The following is a 15,617-nucleotide window of genomic DNA, read 5'->3' as shown; positions in this document are numbered from 1 at the left end:
CTGCAGGGGCTCTCCATGGGCCGCAGCCTCCTCCAGGTCACATTCACCTGCTGCACTGGGGGCTCCTCCACAGGCTGCAGCATGGAGATCTGCTCCATGTGGGACCCATGGGCTGCAGGGGGGACAGCCTGCTTCACCGTGGCCTTCTCCCTGGGCCAAAAGGGTACTTCTTTTACAAAGAAGTGCAACAAAGTTGGTGAAAGGCCTAGAGAACAAGACTTATGAGGAGCAACTAAGGAAGCTGGGGTTGTTTAGCTTGGAGAAAAGAAGGCTTAGGGGAGACCTTATTGTACTTTACAATTAACTTAAAGGAGGTTATAGTGAGGTGAGGATCGGGCTCTTCTCCCAAGCAGAAAGTGGTAAGATGTAAGTGATAAGGGGAAATGGCCTCAAGTAGCACTAGAGGATATTTAGTCTGGATATTAGGAGAAATTTCTTTACTGAAGGGGCTCTGAGCCCCCCCCCCCCCCCCCCCCCCACACACACACACACACCCCTCCTCTCCTCACTGCACTGAACTGTGTCTACAGGGCTGTTTCCCAGTCCTCTCTCCCAGCTGCTATTGGCCAGCTTTCTTATCTTTGCTTTCCCAGATGCCCAACCATTGTTGCTCATGGCTCAGCTCTGGCCAGCAGCAGGCCCCTTTTGGAGCAGCTGGAGCTGGCTCTGCTCTGATATGGGGCAGCTGCTGGTCTCTGCTTACAGAGGCCACCCCTGCAGTAACTCTACTACTAAACCCTTGCCACGTAAACCCAATACTTAGGGGAATCTAGATCAATCAAAATGGCAAGTTTCTTTCACTGAATGCTTTCTTCCTACTGCACTCTTGCAAATGGTACATCTTGAAGCATTAAGCTGCTTGGTGAAAATCAGATTTCTTTCCTTAGTCTTATGTTTACAATGTGTTGTGGTTTAACCCAGTCAGCAGCTAAACACCACATAGCCATTCGCTCACCCTCCCCCCTCCCCTCTAGGATTGGGGAGAGAAAATGGGAAAGTGAAGCTTGTGAGTTGAGATAAAGACAGTTTATTAAGACAGGAGAATAATAATAACAATAACAATAATAACAATAATGATGATAATAGTACTACTACTAATAATGTGTACAAAACAAGTGATGCACAATGCAATTGCTCACCACCCGCTGACCGATGCCCAGCCTAACCCCGAGCAGTCCGGCCCTCCTCCCCCCAGCTAGCCACCCCTATATATTGTTCAGCATGACGTCAGATGGTATGGAAAACCCCTTTGGCCAGTTTGGGTCACCTGTCCTGGGTCTGTCCCCTCCCAGCTCCTGCTGCACCCCCAGCCTCCCCGTTGGCAAGACAGAGCAAGAAGCTGAAACATCCTTGGCTTGGTGTAAGCATTGCTCTGCAACAATTAAAACATCGGGGTGTTATCAGCACTCTTCTCATCCTAAGCCAAAACATAGCATTCTACCAGCTACTAGGAAGAAAATTAACTCTGTCCTAACTGAAACCAGGACACAGTGGAACATGAAACAACAGCTGTTTTGTTTTGTTTTGTTGTTTGTTTGTTTTTCAGCTTATAAATGTAACCGCAGATGTTCTGCAGATGGCTCCCATTCATCTACTGCAGCAACACCTATTTGCCTGGCTAGTAAGCAGCACTACATCACATGAAAGCAGGTTACAGGGACTTCAGCAGTTATTGGGACAACTGTTTGCCTTTTTTTTTTTTATGATTGAGGTTTTCCATAGTGATGGATTTTTTTGTTGTTGTTTTTATTTGTTGTGGTTGGTTTTTTGTTTGTTTGTTTGTTTTTCTTCTGCTTTGGCACTTCTTTGTGTGGGAATAGAAATGTTGTTTTTGCAGAGTTACATTGTTTAGAAGGAGGGAATGTGGTACTGAGATATGCTTACAGTGATAAGAAAGTTTAGCAGGCGACCTTGTAAAATGCAGACAATCAGACTCCTTAGGACAATTAGGTGAAAATCACGGTGTCAAGTCAAGTCAGATAAGTGAAGAAACATTACCACTTCAAGCAGTAAAAATGTCAAAAGAAATTTGAAATTTAACAGGCCAGCGACTGAAGGCCATGCATTGTTTGTGAAGCATCAGATAGATTGTGAATCTGGATTACCCACTCAGCGGGGAAATAGGGGAGGGTCCTGCCATCAAAAGGTATATAAACTGTGTTTTGGAACTAGTAGATGCGCTCTCTCCTGCTTGTGGGGCGCCCGCCATTGCAATCGCGAATAAATTACTACTTCACTGAGATCCTCGCCTGAGCCTAAGTTATTGGCTACAGAGTGTTTCTCACAATTTGGGGGCTCGTCCGGGATCCAGTCACCTACTGGGGAGCCCCACTGCCGCAGCAGCAGGAAGGCATGCCCCGCTGATTTCAGCGGTCCTGTGCATCGACGGTGGCAGTTCTGCAGAAAGCTGACAAAGGGCCCGAGACTGGTTAAAGAGGCAGGATCCGTGAAGTAGTGGGAAAAGGAAGAAGGTAGGCACTCCGGGTTTTTAAGAATCGATCCGGTAACTGTGCACAGACCAAGGTAAGAAATATTAAGTATTGCCTTGGGGGTCTGGTGATCTGGTGTATGGTAAGCCCTTGCACGGGGAAGTGCTGGCACTACACCAGGGGAATCTGGTGTACGGTAATCCTTGCACGGGGAAGTGCTTGGAAGTACACCAGGGAATCTGGTAAACTCAGGTGTGCGGTAACGCTGGCACGGGGAAGTGCTTGGCGGTACACCCTCATCTTTCAGTACGTTGCTGTGTGGTACACTGCAGAAGGGAAAATTCTGTAGCACATACTGGTGAGGGTTAGGAAAGATGGGAAGTACGAGTTCCAGGGAATCTGGTAAACTCATAGGTGTGCGGTAACGCTTGCACGGGGAAGTGCTTGGCGGTACACCCCCATTTTTCAGTACATTGGTGTGTGGTACACTGCAGAAGGGAAATTTCTGTAGCACATACTGGCGAGGGTTAGGAAAAATGGGAAAATATGAGTTCCAGGGGACAGGGAGATATCCCTGGGGGAGTGCCTACTAATAGTTCTTCCTGAAGAATGATAAGAAATTGGAAACATAATCCCAAAATTAGAGGGATTGTAAAAGAAAAGTAATTAAAAAAAAAAAAAAAAGGGTTAAATGTTGTGTATCAGTCTGGACAAAAAAAAAACAATTAAGGAAACAGCAGTATTTTGGCCAAAATACAGGTCTGATGAAAATTCAGGCTTTAAATTTATGTGTAAACAATAAGATTCCTTTTTCAGAGAAGGAGCCAAGTTATGCTCCCTATAATCTTAATATTGAACTGGTGGCAGCAGCAGTCACTCCAGGAAGGGAGACAGGGACTGGAATTAACACTGTCCCTAAAGAAGGATCGTACTCTAGGCTCTGGCAAGAATTAGAACAAGGTAGAAGATATGTTGAGAATTTTGCCTTCCCTGATACTAACAGTACTAACACTAACTGTGTATCCTCTTAGGTGAACTACCCCCTCCTCCTTACCAGCAGAGAGGTTAGGACTTTTAAGAAGGAGAGGAAGTCTTTATTCGAGGACCCCAACAGCCTAGTTGAACAATTAGACCAGTTCCTACGACCTGATTTATACTCTTGGGGGAGGGAATTATGTCTATAAGTATGTTGTTTACAGGGAAAGAGATGGGAATGATCAGGAGGAGAGCTGCTATACAAGAATGGGAAAGAGCTCATCCTCCAGGACCAGGGGTAATACCAGCAGGGCAGAAATACCCACTTGCCAATCCTGGCTGGAATAATAATAGTGTGCAACACAGAAATCATATGAGAGACTTGGGGGTCAGAATGAGAAAGTACTTGGGGATGAGACCTGAGGACCCAGTATCCCAAGGGCTCTTGAAAGTTCATTTTGTGATTAAAGCCTGGCAAAATACGCAGAAAATGCTTCAGAAGGTGGGGGGATGTAGTGAACAGTCACTGGGGGACCCTCCTGCGGGAGGCCCTGGAGGTGTGTGTCCGGAGGGGAGATGAGAAGGAAAAGCAGAGAGCAAAACTAAGGGTATTGACAGTGCAGCAGGTAGTGAGGCAGAGGGTTGGAGAAAGATGAAGAAAATCTTCAGGGGGAGTCAGGGCCAGGATGGAAAGGAGAGGAAGAGAGATGAAGGAATGGCAGGCAAAGAAGGCTGCCTGTGTTGTGGCCCGAATCCTGGCAGGGACAGGCTTTCATAAGATGTTTTAAGTGTGGCCAGGCTGGCCACTTCGAATAGGAATATCTGGAGTGGAAGAAGGAGGAAAGAAGGAAAATGGGATGAAATATGCTATATTGATATGTTGTTTCAGTATCTTGGAGGGAAAAGGTATGGAATTAAGTTGGACCCTGACTGAGCCTTTGGTGCTGGTATTAGAAAAGTACAGGCTGGAAAAAGATAAAGGAAGTGTTAAAAGGGTTGCTGAAGGTGTTAAAGGTGTGGCATGTAGTATTTAACAGAGTTGTTTGAAGTTGAATGAGCAGGGAAAGGAGATGTAGGCATTATCTAAGTAACAGTCTAGAAGTTTTGGTATATTTGCATATTTGCTGTGGTGTTTGGTCAGTTTCCCAAGCATCGGGGAGGGGGACAGGAGGGGGGAACAGCCTGCTCCACCAGGGGCCTCTCTAGAGGCCGCAGGGGGGCTTCAGCTCCAGCGCCTAGAGCGCCTCCTCCCCCTCCTTCTGCACTGACTTTGGTGTCTGCGGGGGGGTTTCTCGCTCTCCCAACTGCTGTTGAGCAGCAGGTTTTTGTTTGTTTCTTTGTTTGTTTGTTTTCGTGGATGTGCTCTCACAGAGGCATGGACTGTGTTGCTCATGGCTTGGCTCTGGGCAGCAGTGGGCCCCCCTTTGGGGCCAGATGAAATTGTCCCTTATCTGCCACGGGGAGGCTTCTGGGTTTTTCTTACGGGGGCTGCCACTGCAGTTTCCCACCCCCCTACTCACAGCCCCCGAACCTTGCCATCAAACCCAATACATTGGGGAACAGCTAGGTCATTACTGACCTGTAAAGTATCAGGGATTAAATTAACTAATGAAACCCTAAAAAGTGATGGGGGTAGAAGGGGCTGGGATAACAGTGCCACTTTGGGGGGGATACCTGTCGCGTTAAGGGGTGTAGCTGATTAACCGTTATGGGCCCGGTCAGATTCAGGATACTGAACCAGTCGGACATTCACCAAAAACACATTAACCGTCTGGGGGTCCAGTCAGACATTCACCAAAAACGCATTAACGACCTGGGGGTCCGTTCAGACATTCACCAAAAACGCATTAACCATCTGGGGGTCCGTTCGGACATTCACCAAAAATGCATTAACCGCCTGGGGGTCTGGTTAGATTCAGAACACTGAACTATCACGGATAACCACCCTCACCCTCGTTGCACTCAATGAGAGTTATCACAATGCAATCAAGTATGGTTTATTACAGCAACAGATAATCAGGTTCTTTTGGATTGCCGGCGATAGTGACTGTCTGCAAAAGCAAGCTAGTACACAGGTGTTATAGATGTTATAGGTGTTATAGGTGTTTACAGATGTTACAGGTGCGCAGCCTAGAAATAAACGCATTAAAAGGATCAAAGACTCTATAGAGGTTTATAAGCAAGTATTCAGATCTCACCCAAAGGCGTCCCAATGGGGGGGGAAGAGAGGCTCAGCCCGTCGACTGGTCCCAGGAGTCAGGAGGTCCTAAGGATGTTGTCCTCGGGATGGTATCTCCCCTGACGGTGGTATCTTCCCTAACATCCCCTCTCTCTTGGGCCAATTTATATTATTTTCTATCTTTTAGGTGAAGCTTGAGTGGCTCTAGTCAAGCATATCTTAGTTATGATTGGTGTAAAGTTTTCCCGTCTCCGTTTAAAGTAATAGGCTCCGAGAAATTCAGAGCGCATGCTCAGTGAGGGGTGGTCGCACCTTGGAGGCGGGTAGCTTTTGGGATGGAGGTGTGTTTTGGTATTATAATGATATTATAATGAGCAAAAAGTACACTAGGGTACAGCATTTGTCAAAACATGACAGATCTTTGGCTTAGGGTGGCAAAAAGTGCAGCTTTGTGCACAAGAACAATCGAGGCCCCATCTGATTCCAGAGCCTAGCCGTGGTGTCTCCACTCCACTCTACACTCCGTGCTGTTCCTTAGAGCTAGCACACCAAGTTTCCCCAGCGCGATAGCATCAAAGGCTGGGAGCCTAGGGAACGCTCAGATAATGCAGTTATGCCCTACCCTGAAAGCCTCTTCAATGCTGTACCTTTTCCTAAAAATGTTAATGTTAGTTTTATTTTCCTAGTTACTTCAGGCATTTACACCACAATACCAAGCTGAGACTAGGGGATAAAATGATCACTGGGCAATTATTGTATGTACCCAAGGCAAGGACTAATTTGTTGGGAAGGGATTTGATGATTAAATTGGGCATTCAAATAGTAAATTGTTAGACTGGAATAACAGTGTTATTAATGGAGTGCTCTCTGGCCCTGAGAGCAAACATACATGTATATTCACCTCTGACTGGAAAGACCCTGAAATGGGGGCGGAAGCAACAATATAGGTGGACAATTTTACCTCAGGGGTTTACAGGGCCACCTATCTATTTGGGTAAGTTCTAAAAAAAAAAGATTTTGGAGCAATTACAACCTCCCAAGGAGGTATTAATGTTAACAAATATGTGGATCGTTTTCTATTGTCAGGACAGGAGAAAAGAGTTGTGAAGAAAGCTACTAACAAGCTATTCAACTTTCTGGGAAAGCAGGGCTTGGGAGTATTAAAAAAAATAAATAAATAAAAAATTACAATATGGAGAAAGAGAAGTCAGGTATTTAAGGCATCTAATGTCTGAGGGAAAATGAAGAATAAATCCAGAGAGAGTTCAGGGAATTATTGAAAATTAAGAAAGATCTAAAAAGTTTTAAAAGAAAGATTTTTTTTAAGGAATCAGGAGCCATGAAGTCTGAAGGAAAACGGATACTCCCTGATGGGAGAGAAATGCTGAATAAAGTGATAATGAGGCAAATATTAACTGTTTTACATCAAAAGAGTCATTGGGAGGCGCAAGCAATGTGTGATATTGTGCTCAGAAAGTATGTCTGTGTAGGAATATACACTTTAGGGAAGCACATATGTAGAGGATGTACCATATGTCAAAAGGTAAATAAAAAGGTGTTCTGTAAGCCATCTAGAGGGGAACCAGAGCCAGGGGTTTGACCTTTCCAAAGTATACAGGTAGACTTTACTGAGTTACTTGTTTGTCCTAATTGACCACGTGACTAGATGGGTGTAAGCTTTACTGCAAGGGTTAAAGCAGGCCTTAGAGATTGAGTGGGATTTTCACAGCCCCTGGCACCCCCTCCTCTTCTGGGAAGGTGGAGCGAATGAATCAGACATTAAAGAAGCAATTAACTAAACTAGTGTTAGAAACCCAACTTCCTTGGGTAAAATGCTTACTCCTACAGGTTTAAACAGCACCAAGAAAGGATATAGGAATTTCACCATATGAGATGCTGTTCAGATTGCCCTATCTGGGCAAAAGGGATGAGATACCACAATTCAGAACAAGAGAGTTTTCTTAAGAACTGTATTCTGGGGTTGTCCTCTTCTTTGTCATCTCTCAGGACCTGTGGGTTGTTGGCTCAAACCCCACCTTTGGAATTCCCCATTCACCACCATCACCCAGGAAACCGGGTCCTGATTCGGACCTGGAAAGAGTCAACTCCGGCCTGAATGGGAAGGACAATTACTGACCACTGAAACAGCCGTAAGAACTGCGGAAAAAGGTTGGACTCACTATACTCGAGTGAAGGCATCCGTCGACGCTAGTACCTGGGAAGCTGTTCCTACAAAAGACTTGTTGGAAGGTGAAATTGAAGAGAAAAATCTCATAGTGGACTCTGAGCAGGATAAGAGCTTACAATTGTAAACTAACCTTTTATTTTCACAGGTAACTAACGAGTGTGACTTGTGATTGAGAGAAAGGACAGACCTATAGCGAATTGCAGTGCTCCCAAGGGGGGGTTGTTATAGTAGTAGTGTACATCTTATTTTTTTGTATCGATAATTACTTGGAAACCTAAGGTTTAAAAATAATGAAAGGGAAAAATCGATTACTAATTTTGTTTTTAGTGATTCTAGGCCTCAGAGAAGGCCTCGGTCAATTGGTAACTTGGAAAAGGCATGACCAGATAATAGCAAAAACGGGATACCCCATCAAAATATGGGTGACTGTGACAGAGGGTTATGTACCACAAGCCGTCACGTTTGATGCTTGTGAGGTGTTAGCTTGTGGAGATTTAAATGCCCAATGACAATTGAGCAGAGAGAACAAATAACTGGGAGAGACCCAACAGCCAGATTGAGAATAGCTGTATAGAAACAATCCTCTATTGCCATCAGAGAAAGGGAGAAACTCAAGGAGAAAACAGGAGAGAAAACAGGAGGCCTTCTGAAATGTGGCAGTTCAAACATTTGAGATTGAAACAGGGTATGGGGATGTGAATGCCTGGATAGAATGGGTCAAATATAGTGTCCAGAGTCTCAACCGTAGCTACTGCTATGCTTGTGCCTCGGGATGACCGATTGCCCAGATAGTGCCCTTCCCATGGGGGTGAACCGAAGACTCCCAAGGGATGCGATGTATGATTGCATTGTACCAAGAAAAGACTGGCTGGGGAAATGAGGCCTGTAAGTCTGTCTTTGCTGTTCCTTGCATGATAGCAATATCAGGGTTCCCCCTGCATTCTCTACAGCTATAGGTAACCATACAGCTTGCCTCTCACGGCAGGGTGTGACTGCTACCTGGCATCTGGGAGAATTTGCCTTGTGCTACCAAGGACTTGATGGGAAACTGCTCAAGACTAGAGATCCCCAGGGCAGATCTCTGGTGGTACGGTGGAGGGAAGATCTTGCGGTCCACCCTACCATCTAATTGGGAAGGCACTTGTGCACTTGTTCAATTAGCTATACCCTTCACCCTGGCATTTGAAAGAGAAACATCACAAATACCCAGAAGTAGTAAAAGAGGCTTAGGAATATCATTTGATGATAGAGTATACATAGATTCTATTGGGGTACCTAGAGGAGTTCCGGATGAACATAAAGCCAGAAATCAAATTGCTGCAGGGTTTGAGTTACTGTTCTGGTGGGTAACAATCAATAAAAATGTGGATTGGATTAATTATTTCTATTATAATCAGCAGAGATTCATCAATTATACCAAGGATGCGATGAGAGGAATCGCTGAACAACTAGATGCCATCAGCAAAATGGCTTGGGAAAACAGGATAGCATTAGATATGATGTTCATGGAGAAGGGTGGTGTATGCGTGATGCTGGGCAACCGTTGTTGTACTTTCATCCCTAACAATACTACCCCGGATGGCACAGTAACAAGAGCATTGCAAGGGTTTACCACCCTTGCCAATGAATTGGCAGAAAATTCAGGAGCAGACACTTCCATCACAGGATGGTTGAAATCTTGGTTTGGTAAATAGAAAGGGATGGTAATGTCCATATTTACATCCTTGATTGTAGTAGCAGGAGTTTTGACAGCTATTGGCTGTTGCATTATCCCCTGTGTAAGGGGACTTGTCCAGCGGTTAATTGAAACCGCATTATTGAAACAAATGACCATAGATCCACCACCCTACTCAGATAAAATGATATTAGAGGAAATGGAGAGCAAAGAAAGTGAAGAAGAGGAAGATATTTACCAAATTACACTTAAAATAAATAAATAAATACATACATACAAATAAAAAGAGTTTTTGCAAAAATCAACAGTTTATAAAAAAAAGAAAAGGGGGGAATTGTGGGAATAGAAATGTTGTTTTTGCAGAGTTACATTGTTTAGAAGGAGGGAATGTGGTACTGAGATATGCTTACAGTGATAAGAAAGTTTAGCAGGCGACCTTGTAAAATGCAGACAATCAGACTCCTTAGGACAATTAGGTGAAAATCACGGTGTCAAGTCAAGTCAGATAAGTGAAGAAACATTACCACTTCAAGCAGTAAAAATGTCAAAAGAAATTTGAAATTTAACAGGCCAGCGACTGAAGGCCATGCATTGTTTGTGAAGCATCAGATAGATTGTGAATCTGGATTACCCACTCAGTGGGGAAACAGAGGAGGGTCCTGCCATCAAAAGGTATATAAACTGTGTTTTGGAACTGGTAGATGCGCTCTCTCCTGCTTGTGGGGCGCCCGCCATTGCAATCGCGAATAAATTACTACTTCACTGAGATCCTCGCCTGAGCCTAAGTTATTGGCTGCGGAGTGTTTCTCACATTTGTGGGGTGTGACAATTTATTGTCTTTTATTTTGTTTTATTTTGTTTTCTGGTTTATGAATTTCTGTAAACCAGAACTCTTGTTTTCAGTTTCTTCAGGTTTTCTGGTTGGTGCAGTTCAGACTGTTTACTCTTTCAAAAGTGAGGGTTGTTAAATAAAAGAGTCCTGTGGCTACTTTTCTAGACCTTGTTTGTAGGTTCTCATTAAAGTCATACAGGGACAGACTAAGAATCACACTACCAAAAATGAAAGAAAGTTTCAATATAATGATTTATTTTGTAGCTACCTTAGAACTTCTCCATAGAGTCAATTTGCAACATCATGTTTGTCATGAAGTGGATCTAGTGGATCTCCTTGTAAAATTATCTTCTTACCTTAATGCAATCAGAATGTCATGAAGCTGTCTTTGTAGTTTGTACAATTTTAAAAGATAGTGCAATTTGGCAAGCTTCTAGGTGTATGTGCTGCTGTTTTTTTATTATTATTATTATTACTTATTTATTTTTAAAAACAGTAGTAGAAAACACTAGAGATTTATCACTTCAGCAAAACGTTTTGGGGATTTTACATTTTAAGGAGAGGTACTAGCTCATGTTGATATTTGACAGTAACAATGTTGTTTTGGGATTGTATACCTGGTTTTCTGTCAACCTTTATGTAAGACACCTCCCATTTTACTAAAAAAAATAGTTATTTTCCTTTTTCTTTCCTTCCCATCCCTTCAAGAGCAAATCCTGTAAACCCAACCTGATTCTGAAATCCAATGGGGAAACCCACTTGAGAAAAAGTACTTTATATTTCATAACTTCTTTCTGTTGCTTTCTCCTTCTCCTTCTCCTTCTCCTTCTCCTTCTCCTTCTCCTTCTCCTTCTCCTTCTCCTTCTCCTTCTCCTTCTCCTCCTCCTTCTCCTCCTCCTTCTCCTCCTCCTTCTCCTCCTCCTTCTCCTTCTCCTTCTCCTTCTCCTTCTCCTTCTCCTTCTCCTTCTCCTTCTCCTTCTCCTTCTCCTTCTCCTTCTCCTTCTCCTTCTCCTTCTCCTTCTCCTTCATCTAGATGTTTGTCTGCAAAATTCACCTAGTTGCAGGGATTGGCTTTGAGGTAGTAACGCAAACACTACTGCTGTTATGTGTTCTTGGGTGTTAATGTTGATAAACAATTATATTAATTTGTCAGGTGTGTTAGATTCATTACATTGAGGAGATTGGGAGGTGGAGGAGGGTCCCTTCTTCCTCAAATATTTCCTAAAATTATCAGGAGTTTCAAGAGTCTAGATGGTAACATCAGAGGGTGCTGCTCATTATGTCTGGGGACAAAGACTGCAATATTCTGGAAAAAAGTATACATAACGAAACCCAGTTTAAGAAAGCCATCCACTCCCACTCCTGTAATACTGTAACCTGAGCATCCCATCAGGAAGAAAACACAGAGATGAAGAATTTGACTATTTTTTCACCCTGTGAACACAAAAAATGAACTATGGTTAGATCTATGTAGAGAGAAAATACTACCTACAATAATATTGTAAAAAGTAGTCTATTGGTTTGTCTTAGGAGAAAAACAGCTTGGATTTTGGAAGCAAGCAGACAGCTGAGCGCTTTTTAAGGGCTGAAGGTCTGAAAATGAACATTGAACTCTCAAACAGAAGACAACTCAAATGGAATGGACTAGTTGCAAATTTCGATGACACCTGAAATAAGAAAAGCAGGTTTGTCCTGAATATATCAATTAATAAATAGACATTATACAGAACTTCCAGCTGGGAGGCTGACCATGTGTTATCATTCTGCACATAGAATTGTTAGACTGGGGAAAATGGGGGACTGGGGTTCCTGAAAGAAGAGGAGCATTAAAGAAAGGATTACTCAAAAAACTGATGTCAGAGAGAGGAAGGGGTCTTGGACAAGGAAGACCTTGTCTGGAGGAAACAATCCAGAAGAAAATAGAGCTGCATGTGGAGGAGCACAGAGGATGCCCAGGAATGATGTTTTGTAACGTATGCGAATGGTGGCACAGCACAAAGCCCATGGCTTTCTGCCCAGCCTCTCAAGGCCAGCAGTTACCTCTTTGCAGGAATGGGCAGCTGGAACCTCGTAAGGGTAGTGATGGGAGCAGAGAAGAATTGAGCATGGGGGGATCACCAGATAGGGTGTTAATTCTGATCTCTTTGGTGCTTAAATAGTCCCAGCATCCAGATCCACCGTGGGCTGGGCTGCTCCATCTCACCTGTCATGAAATACCATTAAGAAATACAGGTCATATGCAAGTTTTGGGGAGTTAAAACATATGTGCTTCTGTTGTGTATGACCTTACCCTTTGTGTTCACTGTGAAAACATTAGCACAAAGGAATTGAAATTGCAAATAGATATTACAGCTTACTTTGTCATAACATTTAGTCAAAATATGTCTGAAATCCTTCCTTTGAAGATGTATTTTGATTCTTGAGAGCCCAACAAGAGAAAAGAGTCATCTGCATATATATAATGACTTTTCATATTCAACAAAAAGTGTCTTATAATGTCTTCAGTCCATGTGGAAAAGTTTTTTTTGTCTTTAGATTTGAACGTCTGACTTTGAGGTCTGTTTACCACAGCTGGTGAATGAGAGCACTTGTGAATAGCAAGGTTTATAATCTTTTGAGCCTATGTTCGCTAATGGTGCTGCAATTTTTTTTTTCAACTTTTTAGTTTAATATATTTTGTGCATACTCAACAGGTAGTATGCCAGTGGGAACAATTTCTCCAGTTGTAGAAGGGGTATGAAAAAAAGTCTTTCTTTTTCCACATGGCTGGGCTTAATGTGCCATAAGTTTGTAGCCCATTATCTCAGTCCAAATAGTGGACCAAGGGGTGTTATCAATACACTGCGTAGTTCTGCTGGAGCCAGTGCTGTTCTTTTGATTCATTCTGCAAGTATAATATCTGTGAGAGTTAGTAGCATAATATATTTTATCAAATATTCTCATACACTGTAAATAAATCAAATGAGAATTGGCCACCATTCCATCATAAAGCTCAAGGATGCTTGGATAAAGTTTTATTTTTCATGGAACCTGTCTAGCTCACATTACTATCAGGGCAGACAAAGATAAATCGTTGGTATGCAAATAATGCCCCTGGAACCTCACAACTCCTCAGTACTTCAAAAGCACCTCAGTTTGATTGGTGGATTAACATACAATCACAGAATCATAGAATGGTTTTGGTTGGAGAGGACCTTAAAGATCACCTTACTAAAGGTCTTGACTTGGATGAGGGAACTGAGTGCACTCTTACTGAATTTGCAGACAACATCAAGCTGAGGCGAAGCGTCGACCTGCTGGAGGGTAGGAAGGCCCTGCAGAGGGACCTGGAAGGGCTGTATTGGTGGGCTGAGGCCAATGGGATGAAGTTCAACAAAAGCAAGTGCCAGGTCCTGCACTGCAATGTTTCAGTTGTTCCACTCAGTGCTTACACTAAGCCAAGACCATTTCAGTTTCTCACGCAGGACGGCTGCGGAAGCAGGACGGCTGACCCCAAGTGACCAAAGAGATATTCCATAACATATAATGGAGTTATATGAACAATTCGTATGGGCTGGTTGGCTGGGGTGGTGGTAGGATTGCTGCTTGGGGACAGGCTGGGCATCGCTCAGTGGGTGGTGAGCAATTGCATTGTGCCTCACTTGCTTTCTATATTCTTTATTTTTTTCTTTAACTTTCTGTCCTATTAAACTGTCCTTATGTCAACCCACATAAATTTACTTTGTTTCTTTGTTTAGATTTCTATCCCTCAGCCCACTGCAGTAAAAAATGGTAAAAATATGGAGAAAATTATTCTGGAAATTCTTCAAAAACTCCAGAAGGACAGTGCAGTCATTGCTCATAGCCAACACAGGATCACCAGGGGAAAGTGCTGCTTAACGAACTTGATTTCCTTTTATGAAGTGGTCAGCCATCTAGTTGGCCAAGGGAAGACTACTGATGGCATCTGTTTGGATTTCAGCAAAGACTGGATACTGTTTCTCACTGTCTCCTTCTGGACAAATTGACTGGCACACAGCTAGTCACTAGGGGGCTTCCACAGGCCTCCATTTTAGGGTCGGTTATCTTCAATATTGTCCTAACTGACTTGCATGTAGGACTTGAGGGCATATTGAGTCAGTTTATGGATGACGCTAAATTGGGAGGAGCAGCTGACTCCATCAAGGGTAGGGAGGCCTTGCAGAGAGATCTTGACAAATCAGAGAGTTGGGCAATCCCCAACAATACGAGGTTTAGCAGGAGCAAGTACCAGATTCCACACCTGGCAAGGGGCAACCCTGGCTGTATGGACGGTCTAGGCAATGAGAGTCTGGAGAGCAGCCCCACAGAAAGGGATGTAGGGGTTTTGTTCAACAGCAAGTTGAACGTGAGTCAACCATGGGCCCTGGCAGCCAGGGGCAGAGCCCACGCATCCATGAGGGGCAACCTCATCCTGGGGTGCCTCCAGCACAGCATCGCTAGCCGGTTGAGGGAAGGGATTATTGTGCTTTGCTCTGTGCTCTTTCAGCATCACCTTAAGTCCTGTATGCAATTTTGGGCACTGCAATATCAGAAGGCCATAAAACTCTCAGAGAGCATCCAGAGAAGGGCTTCAGAATGGTGAATGGTCTGGAGGGCAAGATGGACAAGGAGCAGCTGAGGTCCCTGTGTTTGTTCAGCCTGCAGAAGACTGAGGAGAGGCCTCATGGCAGCCTGCAGCTTCCTCACAAGGGGAGCAGAGGGGCTGGTGCTGAGCTCTGCTCTCTGGAGACAGCGACAAAACTCGAGGGAATGGCATGAGGCTGTGATAGGGGAGGGTCTGGCTGGAGGTGAGGAAAATATTCTTCACTGACAGGGGCCTTGGCCACTGAAACAGGCTTCCCAGTGAAGTGGTCAGGGCAGCAAGCCTGCTGGAGTTCACAAAACATCTGGGTAATGATCTCAGACATGTGCTTTGGATTTTGGGGGCTCCTGTGTGGAGCCAGTAGATGGACTTGAGGATCTGTGGGGGTACCTTTCAGCTGGCAATATTCTAGCATTCGATAGACTCCCAGTCACAGACATCTGTTGTGTGTCCATGCAGCAGAACAAGCTGGAACACACTGTGACCATTTCTGACTGTCCCACAGCTCCCAGACCAGGAGGCTATTTTGGAGGGAATGTCCTGGGCACTGCCCTCTTCCCAAAGCCCAGCGGGCACAAAGCCTGTGGCTGACCAGGCCCGGGCCACCCCAGTACTGTGAAGACACCAGGCAGGGGAGCCCTGCATTGGAGCTGCGACGACCTCAAGCAGCTGCCAGGACAGACAGGACTGTTACCTCACTAAGCAATGGGCTGTGACCTCGCAGCCCTCACTGCGT

At 44.2% G+C, this 15,617-nt stretch overlaps 1 protein-coding gene across 1 annotated transcript in view; it reads left to right on the top strand.

The window, feature by feature from the left end:
* Window positions 1-15,617, top strand: part of LOC309889528 (very low-density lipoprotein receptor-like) — a gene marked incomplete at both ends in the record, with an annotated part of 87,286 nt that overhangs the window by 26,676 nt on the left and 44,993 nt on the right. The window lies entirely within an intron of this gene.

This window comes from Aythya marila (genome assembly GCF_965140915.1).
Source record: "Aythya marila genome assembly, chromosome: W".
Taxonomy (NCBI): Eukaryota; Metazoa; Chordata; class Aves; order Anseriformes; family Anatidae; genus Aythya; species Aythya marila.
Note: the sequence above shows the minus strand (reverse complement) of the source record. Positions and strands in the feature narration are given on the sequence as shown.